The sequence below is a fragment of the Syngnathus leptorhynchus genome, chromosome 9 (genome assembly GCF_054491065.1).
Source record: "Syngnathus leptorhynchus isolate UIUO chromosome 9, UIUO_Slep, whole genome shotgun sequence".
Lineage (NCBI taxonomy): Eukaryota > Metazoa > Chordata > Actinopteri > Syngnathiformes > Syngnathidae > Syngnathus > Syngnathus leptorhynchus.
In genome coordinates this window covers 4,892,860-4,910,665 of record NC_141203.1, presented here as the reverse complement: position 1 = coordinate 4,910,665, position 17,806 = coordinate 4,892,860, and positions in this window count along the sequence as shown.

Sequence of the window (17,806 nt, the reverse complement as noted above, 5' to 3'; positions counted from 1 at the left end):
TACAAAGTGAACGCACTTGTCAGTAATAAAAGCTTCATTAAAAGGTCAAAGATCTCAAGAGGTCCCTTGGAAAGCTTCTCCCCACTTGTCGGAATTGTCTGGCAACACTGGAGTCGCGTCCCAGCAGCTGATGCAACATGGCACCTTCAAACAAGCACTTTACATTCAAAGGTCAGCGGGGGGAGGGCGTAACATTGAAGAGCAAACACACAAAAGTCTTTTTTCTTCCCCACAAAAGTGCATTCAGATATATGAGTGTAGTAAGTTAATTCATACAATGTCCAATCTGTTTTAAAATGTAGCCAAGCACAAATACCAAAAGAGGCGCAGTCTGCTTCGTAAAGGTTAGGTCAAAAAAATTGTTTAAATGTCAAACGGTTTCAGACCAAGAGAAATGGGAATTTTCCGCACATCATTTTGCTGACGAGGGAAAGAATAATGGTAAGAGTTTCTGCACAAAGGTCATTGTTCTGACCTGGGATGAACAAAGTATGCACTGATGCATTTCTCTTTTTATTTAAATAGATTTCATGATGAGATGATGTTATAGTCTAACATCACCGACATGTGCTTTAATTACGTGCGTGTGTGCGTGCGTATACATGTGTGTGTGTGTGTGTGTGTGTGTGTGTGTGTGTGTGTGTGTGTGTGTGTGTGTGTGTGTGTGTGTGTGATACCAGCTCCACCTTGACATCACTTTGAGTGGCGGCTTGATTAATTCTGATTCTCTTAATTAGAAAGTTAACAGCTGTCATTGAGAGTTATTGACTGATGGGTTCATTAAGGCTGTGAGACACTTTCTATTGTTTTGGGGGTTTACAAACACACGCATGCACACACATATACACACACACTAACAAAATGAATAAATGAAGACAAAGAAGTGAGAAGACAGACAGACCATTGGTATTTGAGGAATGTTTATGAGCATATTTGACATGAAGGGGGTCCACATAAGGAGGCCGTAAGGCACCACATGTCCCCTTTCATTTTTGAGATCCCACCAGTGGATGGAACAAGAGAAAAAATATTATAAGTAAAAATATTTTATTTGAAATAAGAAAAAGAAATGTCTGAGCAGTTTTGTCTTATGGTGAGAATTTGGGTTGGGGTTAGGGATTATAGTTAGGTTTAGGATTCGAGTTAGGTCAGTTAAGTATCCCCATTGCCGTTTTTAAAACCGTCGAAGACGTGGCTTTCTTCTTGTGTATCAACTTTTTGGTTCAGTTAAAGAAGGCCAGCTTTCACACTCAACTTGCGAGGAAATTCAGACAAGTGTTTATGCCTTTTTGTGATTTTTTTGAGGGGGTGTGCTGTGAGATTTTTTTTCTCATGGGTGCATTCGCTCAAAGGTTGTGAAAGAAATTTAGGGTGAGGTTAGGATTTGGTTTAAGGCTGGGTAAGAGATGGATTTTTGTGTTTGGGTTTGTTTGAAGGTTAGTAGCTAGGTTTAGGGTAGGTTAAGGGTTATCCTTTCATGTGCTTAAGCAAGTTAGGCCAATTTTCGAGTACAAAAATACCTCAACATACAAAATGAAGTCGTTCATATGTTGAAAAAAATTTCCCATAAGAATACATGTAAAACAAATGTATTCGTTCCAGCACAAAAATAGTAAAATGATGCTTTATAAGCACTTTACCCTGTAGACAGATGAATGCGGTGAACGACGGTTGGCGACACAGTAATGTTTTTCAATTGTTGAACTGCTTTGAAGACCTCCTTATACCCACTCGATGGTGGAGATAGTTGAGGCATTACGCCCATGTTCCCTGGCAATAACGATGACTCATAAATCACGCTCATGTTTTGCGATTACTTTCACTACTTTTTTTCCACCTCTGCCTCCTTGTCCTGCCTCTAGCTGCTGAACATGAAACGTCAAACCTCATATGTTGGTTTTTCCGTTGTAGAACAAAGCTATGTTCAAATTGCACTTCTAATAGATCAGCACAACTCAGTTTCACCACGGGAGCCCAAAGATATACATCCTCCTGAAGTGAACTGATTACAGGCCTCATTGTCACCTACACGCATCTCAACCAAATCAACTTAGTCACAATTAAGCCAACCTGATTACATATAATTCTACTATATTGCTTTGGTTCATTGGGTAGTAAAAGACAGAAAATCAGAAATATGATCATTTCGGGAACTCCCACTCACATCCACCATGTCAGTGTGACAAACAAAACAAGCAGGAACTTGTGGCTTTTTAGTATTGGCCTCTTTTACCAAATTGAGGTCACGTAAACTACTATCACTGGAGACCAGCTAGTATGTGGCATTAAAGAGGTTACTGGTGGCACAAAACCACTCACGAGTCCCAATACCTTGGCACCAGTTTGCAAAGTATGAGAATATGCTTGTAATATGTTCTCCAGTGATTAACATCTCAGAGTAATCCAGGCTTGGCAGCCAGACTCATTCATGCTGGCTTGCTGCCAGGCTGGCACGATGACTTGTCCTCCCACAGACAGAGATGAGTCTGGGACAGGACGGGATATGCGGGGGCTTGGATAGACGCGATGCAGACACAATACTGGCAGTGTGACAACACATCAGGGATAATCTCATCCACTCTGACACACTCATGCAGTAGTTAGGAGACTTTATGTGCTTCATACATGAAGGACAAGACATGAAAATGGTCACCACCTTGCGAAACTGGAAAATAACATCTGCGGACTGAAGCAGAAGACTTACGAGCGGTTAACTGTCAGGCTCATTTTATTGGATTTATGTTTTTTTTTTGTGTTTGTGAAATTGGACTGCAATGGGAAACACAGACACACAAGCACACCATGTTTACTAACCTAGCTGGTTAAAAATCTGGCCCATGAGGAACTCTTCTTGTTGCTGTGGTCGTTCTTAGGTCTGTCAAGTGTTAATTTGACATCCTTTTGAATCATTATTGTAAAATTGCTCAGTTGTCTTGGGTTATATTGATCAAATAATTAAGAAATCACAGTTCTAAGCGATAACAATTTAGGAATTTCTGGTCCGAAAATAAAGGAGATTTAGCCAAACACAAACATACCAGCACTTCTGAGAAACTTCATTGTAACATGACTTGTTGGTGCACAAACCTAAATTACGGAACCCAAAGGCCTTTCAAGAAGCAGTTTGGATTTAACATTGTGTTCCAGGCATCGATTCCCTTGTGATGTTAAGTACTTTGAAACTGCAGATTTTACTAGATGATATCAAGATTTACCTTAAGATCCACTTGTGTGCCATTTTTAGACCAACCATCAAATTCAACCCCCATGACTCGTCACTGATAACCAAACAAGCCCATAACCAAGGTCTCGTCACCGTGGTAGCGTTTAGAGAGCAAGTGAGATTTTGCACATAAAACACCGTTAATAGTGGTGATCATTAAGGGATCTTTCCTCATAACCGGCTTCACAGGGGGGCCAAGGAATGATCAAGAACAATGCGTGGTGCTTTGTAGCCGCCGGTTCGCCGCCAGCATACAAATTTGCAATAAAGAGGCGAGGCAGGGGAAGGCCGAGGGGGTCCAATGGGTGGAGTGGAGACGGTCTGGGCAAAGATCTCGGGTCATTTCTGAGCGGGTCAGGGAGGAGGTGGGGTTTTTTGGGGGGGATAGAGCTGCATTCAGTGTGGGGTAAAGCTGCTCCGAATTGAACACTACTACAAAGCTGGACTCCTAGGGTTCATGAATAAGGCGAGGAAATGATCAGAAAAAATAGAGGGGAAAGAACCCTGAGAGATGTTTAGACAGATGGTGCACTTAAAACAACGGCAGGGCAGAGTAGGGAGGAGGATGGGGTCTGTGGCGGAGGGGATGTCGGGGCGAAGCCATTTTAATGATAGTTATAATTTGGAAAATAACTGCTCTTCGTTTTCCCACACATCAAAATCAATAACCCTGGGAGAATAAAAGAAGTGAGGGATAAATGTGATGCCGCTCTAACACATTAATGAAATATACATTTAGATAAGGGTCCAGCAATCAAACATGTTGAGATGAACTGTGGCGCCAAATAAAATACATAGCAGGGGTCTTCTCGTTTAAGGACAGCCTTTGAGGGCGCCCATCAGCCCCATTTTTAGAAAGGTTCATCTGATGGGATTCTGGCAAACACTGACACTCTGAGGCCTTAGATGCAGCATCAAATGTCACTTGGAGGGGACAAGCATTATTTTTTGATTTAGCATGTATGAATTATTCATGGGAAAACGGCTACTAAATATCATGAATCGGACACAAATTCATTGTTTGACAAAGCAGATGACAGAGGTTCTTCATTCAGATGAACACGGATAACATGAATGGGAGTTTCTAAGCAACAGTTTTACGCCATCACCGCCCTCCCCCCCCCCCTTACAGTTGTGGTGTGAAATTTACTTTACCACAATTTCCTCACTTAATAGTTTCTGACATGAAACTCTGCCCTCATTGCTGTTTATTACTTGGATGGATGTTGGCGTCAATAGCTGGCTTTCTTCAATACGATCACCAGGTTTTGTGTTATATAACACAGCAAATAGTGTCTACAGATCAGACTTAGCATCTGTAAGCTGGTGTTTACATCTGCTAGAAATTTCAACATATTAGATCATTAGGATTTACTGACAAAAAGCAAAACATATAAATATAATATAAAAAAATATAAATAAAACATGAGAAATAAAATTCCCTGACTAGTTTGTGAAGAAATACTGATTTAAATTTGCATTTCCACAATAAAGATCGCCAACCTTACCCCTTACCTGGTAGCCTCTGCAGTTGAGTTAACACGTTGGTCCAATATGTGAAAAAAAAATACCATTCTATTAATAATATATTTGTTTAAAGAAGGCTTCCTCGCTACTAAATACCGTCCATTCATTATCTCTTACACATAATAGGCAACACATACTCAATTGAGTATATAAATGCCCTCACCTCAGAATGATGTAAAAGGGCCATAATATAAAATTACATTTGTAAAACTAAAACCCTGCCCCAAAAACATTTACTTATAACTCCTTTCTGCAGTTGTGCATAAGCTAATGCCCCTGTCAACTACAAACTGACTATCTGATTTTTATAGACACGTTTGCTTCAGCACTGCTACCACAAATGATAACAAGTTGTCCTGGCTGGTCCCCAAAAATATAATGCTAAAATAGGGGATTTGGGTCGCCATGGAAACAACAGAGCACGTATCTTCATCATCACGACAGGGAAACCATGTGATTTTAAAGCTGTTATTTCAAGTTAAATTTACCACACATTGCTGCTTTAAATCATATGGGGACATTTTTTTCAAGGTTTTACCTCATGTTACTGACTATACACACAAAGATGGCATCCCCAATCATAGAGTTTAGACAGAAAAGACCGAGAGCCTCCTGGTGAGAGCGTTGGCCATGTTAATGCCGCACATTGCCGGCACGCCGCCAAGCTTGCACCTTGCCTTTGTAATCAATATCCATTTCCACTGCTATTGTCCTCTGTGGCGAAGGCCTCCCTCCATGCCATCCCCAAATGAGAATGCCCCAATAACAGTGCCTAGAAACTTTGTATGTGCGCCCCACCAAAACACACCAAGGCCTAATCATACGCTTGCTTTTCCCTCCCATGACACCGACTGGTAAAAAAAAAAATAAAAAAAAATAGAATCACATTTACAATGGTGACAAAAATCCCAAAACAGCTTGATTCCGGGCGCGTTTTCGAAGGTTTTAAGCTGACATTTGATCGTTGTTTATCGACCCGTCTGAAACTCCAGTGTGTGTGTTTGTGTGTGGGAGTGTGTTTACCAAAAGCTCGGGGACTCATTACCGAGTGATAGCGGTTCTGCTTGGTCGACGAAGGCAGCAAAGAGCTTGCTTCAAAAAATGGGTTTTCTGGATTCTGATTAGGAACATTCTGGTTTATTTGGGAGTTTTATTGCATGCATTTCTTCTTCATATCCACATTTTGGATGACTTAAAAACATTTGCCATATTCTGTAATACCTAAAATACCTACACTTTTCTATACTACTATATAATGAAATAAGTTACTCAAGAGCTATATTTATATTAGAAAAGTAACAAAGATGACAAAAGACAAATATAGAATGATAATTAGAGACTTGGGGCTAACTTTTGTGGACATGGTCGCCAAGCCCCCAGAGTAGGCAGAATGAAAGCAAATTTAGTAGCGATGAGCACAACATTTCACAATTGATGATGATGATGATAGAACTTTATTCATCCCACAGCTGGGAAATTTACTTGTCACAGCAGCGTACTTTTACTTATATTTATTAATTAGCTTTGCTTTTAAAAAAAAAAGTGAAATGTGAGTAATTTTACTTTAGTTTTAATATGTTGTGCTTTACTTATTGCTATGCTTGTATACCAGTTACATGTTAATTTAAAATACGACTTCATGGTTTTATGATGACAACATTTTGGAAGGAATTCTTTTCGGGGAAAAAAAAAAAGTTAATAAACATGACCAAATCTGACTTTTATGTGATGTCTTGTGATCAAAGGTGCTAAACCTTTTTTAGGCTAGCATTTGCTACATAGCCACACCGGTATGGATTTTCATTTAAGTCTCCAAGGTGCAACATGTAGCACCAACCCCAATAAACAATATTTACCCGCTTGCCAACAGGGGACACCCTATTGTCAGGACGCAGGCAGATAGGTGCACTTTGAGGCTCAGAGACCTCTTCTCTGACATCTGTGCAAGGTCTATTCAAGCAGGCACGGTGGGGGGGCCGCCACACATGAGATGCCCTCGCCATTTGTCCACCATCCATCCACCTGCCCGGATAACTGCCCTCACTATCCCCCTCTTGGCGATTGTCGTTTTTTCTTTGCACGTAGGAATAAAGGCGCCGTTTTACAATTAAGTGTGGTTTGACGTGGACGTGTTGTTGCAGCCCCAACAGCAACTCAACTCGATTGTGCAAGTGGAAAATGGAGCAAAGCATACAAAGAGGAGTCAAGTGTTGCTGAGGACACTTGTATGGCACTTATCCAGGAAGAGGATAAGTGGTACAATGTAAGCGTCAGCGATGAGCTCACCTAAAGTAAAAAAAACATTCATACATATACGGTAGTGGCTTTTTGGTCAAATGAGATGAAAATAAATAAATAAATAAATAAATAAGTAACTATGATAAGAATAAAGTCACAATATTATCAGAACAAGGTTGTCAAAGAGGAAAAAAGTAATTATTAGAAGATAAATATGTTAAACTGATTTTTTAATCATCTTACTGTGTAAGTTAAAAACATGAATTACATGCATAAAAAGTAGTATACAAACACATAAGACTTGAAATGAAATTTTGACCCCGCCCATAATTTTACTTAAATGAAATCAAAGTGGTACAGGTAGGAAACTCGAAAATACCATTACAAGGATTACAGTAATCCCTCCTACTTCGCGGCTTCAACTATCGCGGCTTCGCTGTATCGCGGGTTTTCAAAAATGCGTAAATTAATTATTTTATCACAGAAATTTCATCATTTCACGAGGTTTCGCGGCCACTTGAGTTTCTTCATTTTCCTTTAATAATGATAGCTTACGTTTAAAAGTCGTTTTCTTGTTTTGAAATGAATAAATTAAAGAGTCAGTACAGTATACTTTATCGTCACATGTGACTTCAGGGCGTTCTCTCCACCGGCGGTGGCCTTCATCTGGACATAGCGATACACTGTTAGTCTCGTCGCTAAGGCATGAATGCGGAGCGCACAGTCCATTGATATGAAAGTCCCCTAGCAGCGAGCTGGTTGATGTCAGCGATAAAAATAGAATATCCTGTTTTAGAAAGCAGTTTAAGTGTTCTGAAGTGTTAAAATTATGGCTCATACTTCAAAAAAATCTAGTTTCTATTTCGCGGAAATTCCCATTTCGCGGGTGGGTCTGGAACGTAACCCCCGCGAAGTAGGAGGGATTACTGTATATCCTTCTATGTATGTAAATTAAAAAAATATTTTACAAGAACAAAATTGTAATATGAAAATAAAAATACAAAATTACATCAATTGAATTTGATTACACAAATAAAAAATGTCAAAATATGAATGTAAAAACTGAATTTAAAAGAATCAAGAAGAAAACATGCAAGAATACAAGAAGAAAAAACATCTCAAAGACGTGAATAAAGTCATACAAAAAATAATTCAATAGAGTAAAGTTGTAAATCACTCGCTCATTCACTCACTCGCTCACTCGTTCACTCACTCCCTACCTACCTACCTACCTACCTACCTACCTACCTACCTACCTACCTACCTACCTACCTACCTACCTACCTACCTACCTACCTACCTACCTACCTACCTATCTATCTATTTTTTATGAGGTTGAACAATATTCCTTATGCTGTGCAGGTGTACCACAGGTTATGGTTCAAGGCCACTCTTATTTCTAATCCAAACCCATGACAGTACACACACGTCTTTGCAGATATACTTTTTGAACCTGAGAGTGTTGTCTTCCAGAAAATCAATCACTGCGAAGAAACAAAGCCCAAAAAAGCATGGTTGCTCAAATGTATACAAAGGTAACCTTCCAGGACGGCACAATGCGTAGATGAAGGAGGAACACTGGATGCAACGCAGATTTAAAAGAAAAAGGCAAATGCAGACTCACACATTGTTTTGTTTCTTCTTTTACCCGGGCAGAGGCAGACACGATTGATTTGAACACAGAGTGAAGGACAAAAGAGTGTGTGGCGCTTGATTCCAAATCAATGACATACTCCAAAATGCCGGCCATGCCCAGGCAAAGACGTCCCGGATTAGTGTGTAAAAAAAGAGAGAAAGAAGCCTCACACGAACAACTGAACCTCACTTCAATCCCCTTGCGACATGTATAACGTTTGTTTTTCTTCCCATCATTTAGATTAAAAGAAGAAGCCTTCCTATGAAATCGTGTGGCATATGCAAAGAAGAGTGGGGGGGATCCTATAGAGACCAAAGCAGTGGGTGTCATGGACTAATTGAGCAGGGCCTGTGTACTCAGACATCAATAGGTTCCATCAGACTGCACAGAGCTTCTATAATGGCACATCGTGGCTCAATCATAGCCGGAATACTGCTGATTACACACCTGCACGTATGCACTCGCCATTCCGTTCGTAATATTAAATTAGCATCACAGCCAAGATGCCATTAAGCACGTCTTGACTACTCTCAAATCAACTGAGTCAGTTTAAAAATAATCATTATCATTTTACAAAAGTAAAATATTTTGGATTAAAATTGTAATTAATATTGCAATAAAAATATGATTAGAAATAAGTCATATTATGAACAGGTAATCATTTCACGAGAATAATTAATTAATAATCATGAGAACTAGAAAATCCAAACAAATGATATAAAAATATGAGGGTAAATTACCAATTTTACAGGAAGATTTTTTTACATCAATGAAGTTGAACATTTTTTTGTATGCATTGTATTCTGTATTTTTCCCCCTTTTATGCTCTATGTTCTTTGTTTTTTAATACTATTTAACTATTTTTTACTCTTGATTTTGTCTGCATTATATTCTGTATTTTTTCCCTTTTTTATGCTATATGTTCTTTGTTTTTCAGCCTTTTTATGTCAAGCACATTGAGTTGCCTTGTGTATGAAATGCGCTATATAAATAAAGCTGCCTTGCCTTGATAATAATGATTTAAAAAAATCTCAGTAATCTCGTCTCAATTTATAAGAATTAATGTTCCAGTTTCTCTGTAGATTCAAACAAAGTTGAATAATGATGAGAAAAAATATAGTAAACTCGTCTCAATATATAAGAATGAAATCTTATCATTATTATGATACAAGGATAAAATAATGAAAGACCATTTCCTGTGGAAGTCTTTTCCACTTCCTGTATAGATTCTAACTAATGGCACCAATGAGTTTAGAATAGGATTCACTAGATGCACAAAACGGAATAATAAGGGAAAACTCACACAGTCGAGATACTAGAAATAAATATGTTTCACATTGAGCAGTCTTAAATGAATTGAGCAAACCTAGAGGGGGGTGGCAGGGGAAAAAAAAATCAATGGTACTTGTCTGGAGGCATCACGAATGCGATTTGCCAAGCAGGGCCCAGCAGCCGTCAAATCACCTAGAGCTAAAGAATTATGATTAACGTTGATGAAGAGTGCCAAGGCTTTAAAAACCATTGCTGGGAAATTGTTCCGAACAGCGCTAATTCTGCTGCAGCCAATCAGAGCCTTGATTTCCAACGACCGTTCGCTTAGCCGTATCCCTGGAACGCAGAATGGCCAATCAGATTGGCGGTAAGAGCGTTCTTAAAATATTAACTGAACATGCCAGTTGTGCATTCAACTCAAAAGACTGTGATGGAGACAATAGTCTTCTACTATTAAAAAAATATATTGTAATTTAAGCTTAGAAATATCCACACAGTTCAGAAATTCGCTCAAACATCCTTACATGTCTATGAGAGGTAATTGAGCGCAGATTTGTACAATGGTCTGAGTTTCCGAGTACTCTTCTATTTACTGTACAAATTATCATCAAATTGAATCCCTAAACTATCAACACCTTTGTGTGCAACAGGGTATGCAACATAATATAACTAGCTATATATTTCTGGATTCAACATCTACTATATGCATTTTTTTCGTGCTTTTGAATAATTGTACAGTAACAGTTCATAAATGCGCAGGTGGTGGTGTTTGGTGGGTGTGATGCCGGAGCGCTATTAGATTCCATGAGATGTGGAACAAGCTCCCATCATCTATTTCTATGCAGCATAAAATTTACATTTTACTTTTCAACGCCCATAAAAGCTGACATGGAACACCACGGACGTGACACCTGGAGAGTGGGAGGGGATCAGAGTTCAGCAGTTTACCTGTCACAAGCAGCGTACTGATTAGAATAAATCTACGCTCTCGCAGGAGGTCAAGCACTGGCTAGCCACAAAGGGTGTCACCTACCACTCTATATGCTACACAACACTTGAGTGTGATTGTGCGAACACGTGTGTGTGTGTTTGTGTGTGCATTTGAAGTATTCACATATAGACCTGGGTACAATAAAATTATTCATTTCCAGTTTCTAGGTTAAAGCGATGACAATCCCAGCAGAATAATATCATCACTCCTGTAATTCTTCAACCATCCTCTCCTGGTTGTAATAAATTATGGCCACTTGACAGACATTCATGTTTCCAAATATGAAAGCAAGCACTATCCTCCCCCAAAAACCAGCATACGCATACGTATGTTGTAGCAGATACTACAAGAGCTGGAGGCAATTTTAGTGTGAGCAAGCATCGGCGAGAGGGTCCAGGCTCATAGCTATGATGAGATGATCAGATGGGGTCATTTAATGTTAGCTGACTTGAACTTTTTCATTTATCAGAAGATGACATTTATCCTCCATCTTGTCATCAGTGCTAATGAATACACCAGTTGTCCAGTGCACATTGACCACACAAACAAATAATTCTATGTGCATGGAATATTTCATTTATCACAAACTAACGAACACTAATCACCCTAAATTTGCATGTCATCTGTTTGCAGAGGCCACTGCACATGCTGCCGGTGTTCCCATCAATACAAAAGCTGTTTTGGCCTACAGTCTGCATATTTTCATTAATGAGACAGAATAGTGGCCTTCTTAAAAATACTTTGGGTTGACGTAAGCCTATTTGACCGCTGATTTTAAAAGATACTTGCTTTTTTTAAAAGATCACAATTTGGCAAAATCTTGAAATAATACAGTTGCTATGCTACTTTTTCAATTTACAGAAATGCTCAAAATATGTTCAACAAAGTATATCCACAAAATATATGTCCCTAAGATTAACCTGCTAAATAAAATCTCTATGACAACTTTAATCTAAAAAACTCATCTTTATTTTAGTAACATAATAACTTTTAACTTGTAAAATGAGACAGGATTTTCTCACAATGTTTTATTAGTCATTGAATTTTGGAGATTTCTGGAGGAAAATGGACCCGGCAGATTCATCGCTGTCTATAATATAAGTGCTTGTAGTATCGCGGTGCGCGAGGGAAGCAAACAATGAGGACATCATCAATCATCTGTGCTGCTTTCCTGAGGGAAGCCACATGTAGCAGACGGGGCAGGTGGCTGTCATAAAGATCCCAGCTGATCTCGGGCACATTTGACCTCTTGCCCTTTAAATGTTTTCACTGAATACTAACAATGAGCCAATTGTCACTAAAAATGCTGTTAGAAAAAGATTTGATGAAATAAACATGTGTTTTAATCTAAAAGAGTAAATTCCGTATGTGGCTGCCTTATTGTGTCTGATGGTTTCTCAATTTTCCCCTGGTAGGATTTTTTTGAGTTTTCCTTGCCCTTTTGGGAGCTCAAGATCAGGGGATGCTTTGAGAATAATTGTCAATTGTTTGTCTATCTGAAGCCCTTTGAGACTGCTTGTGATTTAGGGCTATACAAATAAACTTGACACTACTTGACTTGACTTGACTTGACTTGATTGTGACGCCAGTACTGGAACTTTTCTGACACAACCTGTGTTATTTTTTTCATGATTAGAATTATTGTTTGTCATTGATTGGCTGTAAAAAATCACATTGTCATATTGAGACGTGTAGCATCGATACCAAATATGGTTCCTTCTCCTTTAAGTGCTTTGTGGTAGATTTAATTTACAAAATGTTTTTGCTCAAATTTAAAGATGCATTGCATAGATGCATTTGATAACCTGATTTAATCTTAAATGTGAAATTTTAATTTTGTTCACAAACAAGGGAAATGATGCAGGTGTGTATTGCACTATAAATCCCACAGATATTGTATCTTATGTCTTTGAGCGAGTCAGCCAGCAAGATTAGCCGTGTCAGAGCGATCAGGCCAGGGTGGAGGGTTGGGACGGGTGTGTGTATGTGTATATGTGCGGAGGGTGGGGGTGCTCTGGGTCAGGGGAACTTCTTTCTTCATCTGACCTATTGTTCTTCCCCCGGTTTGAAAACACACCGCGGAGCTTTCATCCACGCCTCTGCGCTCAGAGAAACAGGAAGTGTCTGCATCACACATCTCATTCATCATCTGGCAGCTAAAAGAGGTGTCACATTTACAGACTTCTCACTTGCATTGTTATCTACTTGACTCAACTATGGCACTGCCAGTTACAGTCCGACTTTCTTCTTCTGCTGTATTGATGTTTTCCTTTAGCTAAACGAAGGTCCGTATGTGTTCCATCTGTTAATGGCTCAAAATCAAGGCTCTCAAATTTGGGTTTGAAGACAGGGTTAGGGTTTCTAGCAAAAGTTGGGGTTTCAAATTAAGCTTTAAAAAAGTAGTTGGTCACACACAGACACTTACTGTTTGGGTGGAAGGCAATCACCTAGTGCCCACGTCACAGCTGGGATCTGTGCTCGCCCTGGCCAACTATACATCATTCGCTGGTCTACTTGCAGTTTCTTATAAATGTATTTTAGACCTCGTGCAAATCAGTTTCTGCTTCAGCCATGTTAAGAGCTGCGTACCTCTCTCAAATGAGAGGAACTACTGCTGGCGGTGAATCAAGTGGGCTATGTTCACACCCACAAAGGTGCAAACCTCCCCTTTCTAACTGCAACAATATGAGTGCATCCATGAACACCAACACTGGGAGTAGCTCACTCCTGCGCGTAGTTAGGCTACGCTTCACGCCACACGTGTTGGGCATGAATTTAGAGCCTGAATTCTTTTCTCCCATTTTTCCATCTGTCCATTGTGTTCTGTTCAGAGTAATGGATGAAACTGTGGCAAGCCCAGTTGAGAATTGGAAAAATGGTGGTGAGCCATGTTGGGCTATCAAGAATAATGATTTAGGCTAACCCTAACCCTGAGTGAATAATTAATTTACATCTATGTGTCAACCTTTTCATGAAGCCTGTAACCTTTTCATCCCTATTTTGTAGTTTAGGCATAGCGGAATTGAAATGATATAGTCTTGGAACAGCTGGTCATAATATTTTCTTTAGAGTATTGTCAAGTGTTTGACTCTATGACTCTGGAGTTCCCCTTCCAAAGTGGAACCAGACTAGGCCTCAGAAAGGCTTAAGACATCTAGTCTTCTCGAAGTTACCTCCAGGGTAACTCTAGTAGCAATCAATAAAAACCCACACACAAAAGCTAATTCAATTTCCCTGCACCCGTTTTCTCATCAGGACTCAAAGTCCTGTCCCAGAACGATAGGGCCCCCCCAAACACTTCTGCAAGGAGGGGAGGATTTATCCTAGCTTTCAGCCAGCCTTCTGTAATAGACACAGATAACCGGATTGTTGGAGGAGGTGGTGGAGTACCAGCTCACCTGCCTGTACTGGACACATCCCCCTTCACCCCGTCTTAAAAAAAAGAAGAAAAAAAGCTAATCAAAAGGCTTTAACTTCCACTTCGGTGAGACCTTAAAGACTTAAGTCCAGAGTCAAAGGGGGAGGAGATCAACATCTGTGTGGCTTCGGTTCACTTACCTGGGATGCGGATCCCGAACGGCCAGATAAAGTGAGGGAAGGGAGGATAAGAGGGGAGGCGGCACCCTGCGCTGGTTGTCTGACAGCTGGTGACCCATAAGGAGGCTTGAAAAGAATGGGATCATAGATCACATGAAAAGGAAAAAGAAATAAACATTGGTTGGAAAACAACAGGTAAAATATCTTCCTGTCTTCTTTGATCATTTCCCTGCTCGATCTTCTCTGCGTTTCAGTTCCCCCTGCACGGCAGCCTGCTGTCGATCTGCGCCATTAAATAATGCAAAGCTAGAGCACAGGCCTAAGTGTGCAACAATCTCCTACATGTGCTGGGACAACGCTTTAAACAATGTGAACATCAGAGACGCAACAGCCCTCGGGCACTCCAGCACTCCTCTGTGAAGGATGCGCTCACGTTTGCGCACGCCGCTTCCCTTTTGTGTGTTTTGCGTGTAACATACATGTTCCAATGTCATGTTCAACCGAGTGAGAGGTGAAGCATGTGTCTTCATGTGTCTCCAGCAACATTCACTATCCCCGGTGAGATGATATCTGGTGGCAGATGTTGCAGTCTGATGGCAATCGAACATGAACACACACTAGGCCTGCCGTAACAAAAAAAGCGATGCGGCGATGTATGGTATCACGATTGAGTCTGGTTATTATGTAAAGTATGTCGTGAAACATGTCTCGCATGAAGCTGGAAATTTGCATTACAGAGAGACCATAAGAAGATTTCTATTTTTCCAGCACATTTTTGAACATAAAAATTGCTATCATAAAAAGCAAAGAGAATTATGTACCTGTGCCTATCTTGGTGTCTCTGTGTTAGATACTGTTCCTGATCCTGGTGGGTGAATCCAAAATATTGCAACGCTTTGATGGGATGGGGATCTTGATCACTGTTACGAGTTCATATGAAACAGGAAGCCGTTATTACAAACTGTATAAACATATACCGTATGTCCTCACTCGGACACGGCGAATCTTGCGTGATTGAAGATTTTAAAAAATTTACAACATACAGCTGTGAAAAGATTGTTTCATGGTTCTGGTACTAAAACTGTCCAATAACAATCGTTTGTGGTGTGTTTTTATGATATACTCAAGTCTCGGTTGACTCTATATATATGTTTTCCCTTTTTCATTCACAAAGATTTTCTGATGTGGGATTGCTGTTTTCTTACTAGTGTCTAGATTATCATACAAGCTTTGTATTGTGGTATCTTTTTTTTTATCAGGGTTTGTCAGGTAACACGCACACCAAAAAAAGGCTAACTATGTACTTTTTTTTCCACATTACTTATGCCATGTGACATGACGGTACGATGTTGTTTGTGAGCACTTGAACGTCTCGCTTGTCATCTGTCTGTTGTTTAAGCCGCCATGGCGCACAGACTGTCCAGACTGGCGCACAATGAGTTGGAAGGCCGCCAAATAAACGCCTCCTCTCCGAACATCACACATCTCAAACGGCCCTTTCAACTCTCGGAGGGAAACAGAATTTGTGCATAGCGCAAGACAAAGAAGGACATAATTAAATATCTTGAATGTATGACATGAAAGCTAAAGCAAAAGTCAGGGTCGTGGGATTGTCCTGCTCTTTGGTTCCATGTTATATAATGTTATTAAATAGTCCTGATTGCATATGTGCTTAATGGTAACAGCGCCTGTCGTTTCATCGTTTCACCATACTGAAGAGGAACGTTGGCATGAAGGATCTGCAAGACGAGAGGAGTCATTGCAATAAAAAAATTGGAGAATCTAGATTTTCCGAAGTGAACTCTAAAACTGTCTTGCTAGTAGTTCCCAGACTATTTCAATTTTGCTTTTCAACACGAAATTGTCTAGGCAGCTTGATCTCAAGTAGACTTCAATCTCAGGAAGTGATGCCCAAAAATACTCAGAAAGTTAGACTTTTTGGGTTAAATCATCCATTTTGGGGAAATCTTTGTATTCTGGATTAATTTATTTCTGGTTTTGGACACTGATTGGCAGTGTTTTTGCGAGTTGCACAAACATCAATTTAAAGATGTAGTATACGATGTTGAAGCTAAATTAAGCAAAATAAGCGAAATTTTCCTCCCCTTCAAATAAAACAATGACAAACCATCATTTCCGCTTTTAATCAATTACGTCAGCTAATTACGATCCTCACAGCATTCCATCATCATACCCTCCCTTGCCAAAGAGAGAGTTATAAAACGCGTAATTTAGCTCTGACCTTTGTCAAGAGTTCGTCACGTCTCCATCTGTGCATGAGAAGCTGTGAGCGGGTAGGGTCAGGGGGAGTTATGTGATGACCCTTGCTAACCGCTTTAGCTTGCAACTGCCTGCTGGTGCAAAAACACTGTGCAGACGTGAACCCCCCCACATGGTCAAAGGGATCAAACAGGCCTCGAGAACACTGCTTGTTTCAAACAAAAAGGGGGTCTATTTGGCGGGGGTGTTGGAGGGACGCTGGTGGGTTCCAGGGCTATGTTTTGGGCTCGGAAAAAGAAGCGATAAAGTTCAGGGGGGTAGGGAAACAAAACAAGAAAATGCTAATGAGCTAAGGTTGAATTCAGAGCACAATTGGGGAAAAGCACGAAAAGCGTGCCGTTTGAAGTCTAATCCCCTTTTAAATTTTTAATTAGGAATCAACAAGCCAAAAGTCACTTTGTTGTGCTGACCCACGCATGCGTGCGTGTTTTAGGAGCTGAAAGGAATATTTCTTTTGCAGCTCCACACAATGCAACATTCTATTACTGTTCAGCCTTAAACATTTTTGCTGATTTTCTATTTTTAACATCTATTGGACTAAAGGATGGGGACAACAAGATGGAATGTCTCTAGCATCATTGTTCTAAAAATGCCTAGTTTTGTCAATATTTATGAAAACTATCACATAGTGTGGGTTATTATTTGATGTGTTCTATGAGAAATATTTCTACGCATCATTGAAAACTTTTTTCACCATTAATGGGAACTACAACCTCTAAAACTCAACTAATTAAAAAAAATCAGAGAAGCTAAAATAAATAACAGATGTCACTCAGGCCATTGACCAAATATGCAATTAAAAAAGTGTGTGTGTGTGTGTGTGCGTGTGTGTGTGCGTGCGTGTGTGTATGTTAATGCCATTTCAATTACCTCAATAGGGATAATTTTATTTGGTATACCACTAATTTCAGATTTGAGTTTGGTCACGACACAAATTAAGTTCAAGTACGATTTATAGGTGAATTCCTCCGATTTGCAGGTTAAATCTAGACATGATAATGCATCATCCAGCATATCTCCTCCCAGCGTGAGTTTATGAAATCTCCTATGCACGCAAAGGGAAAGCTGACTAACTAAACGAGTGGGATTAGTTTCTCCCTAC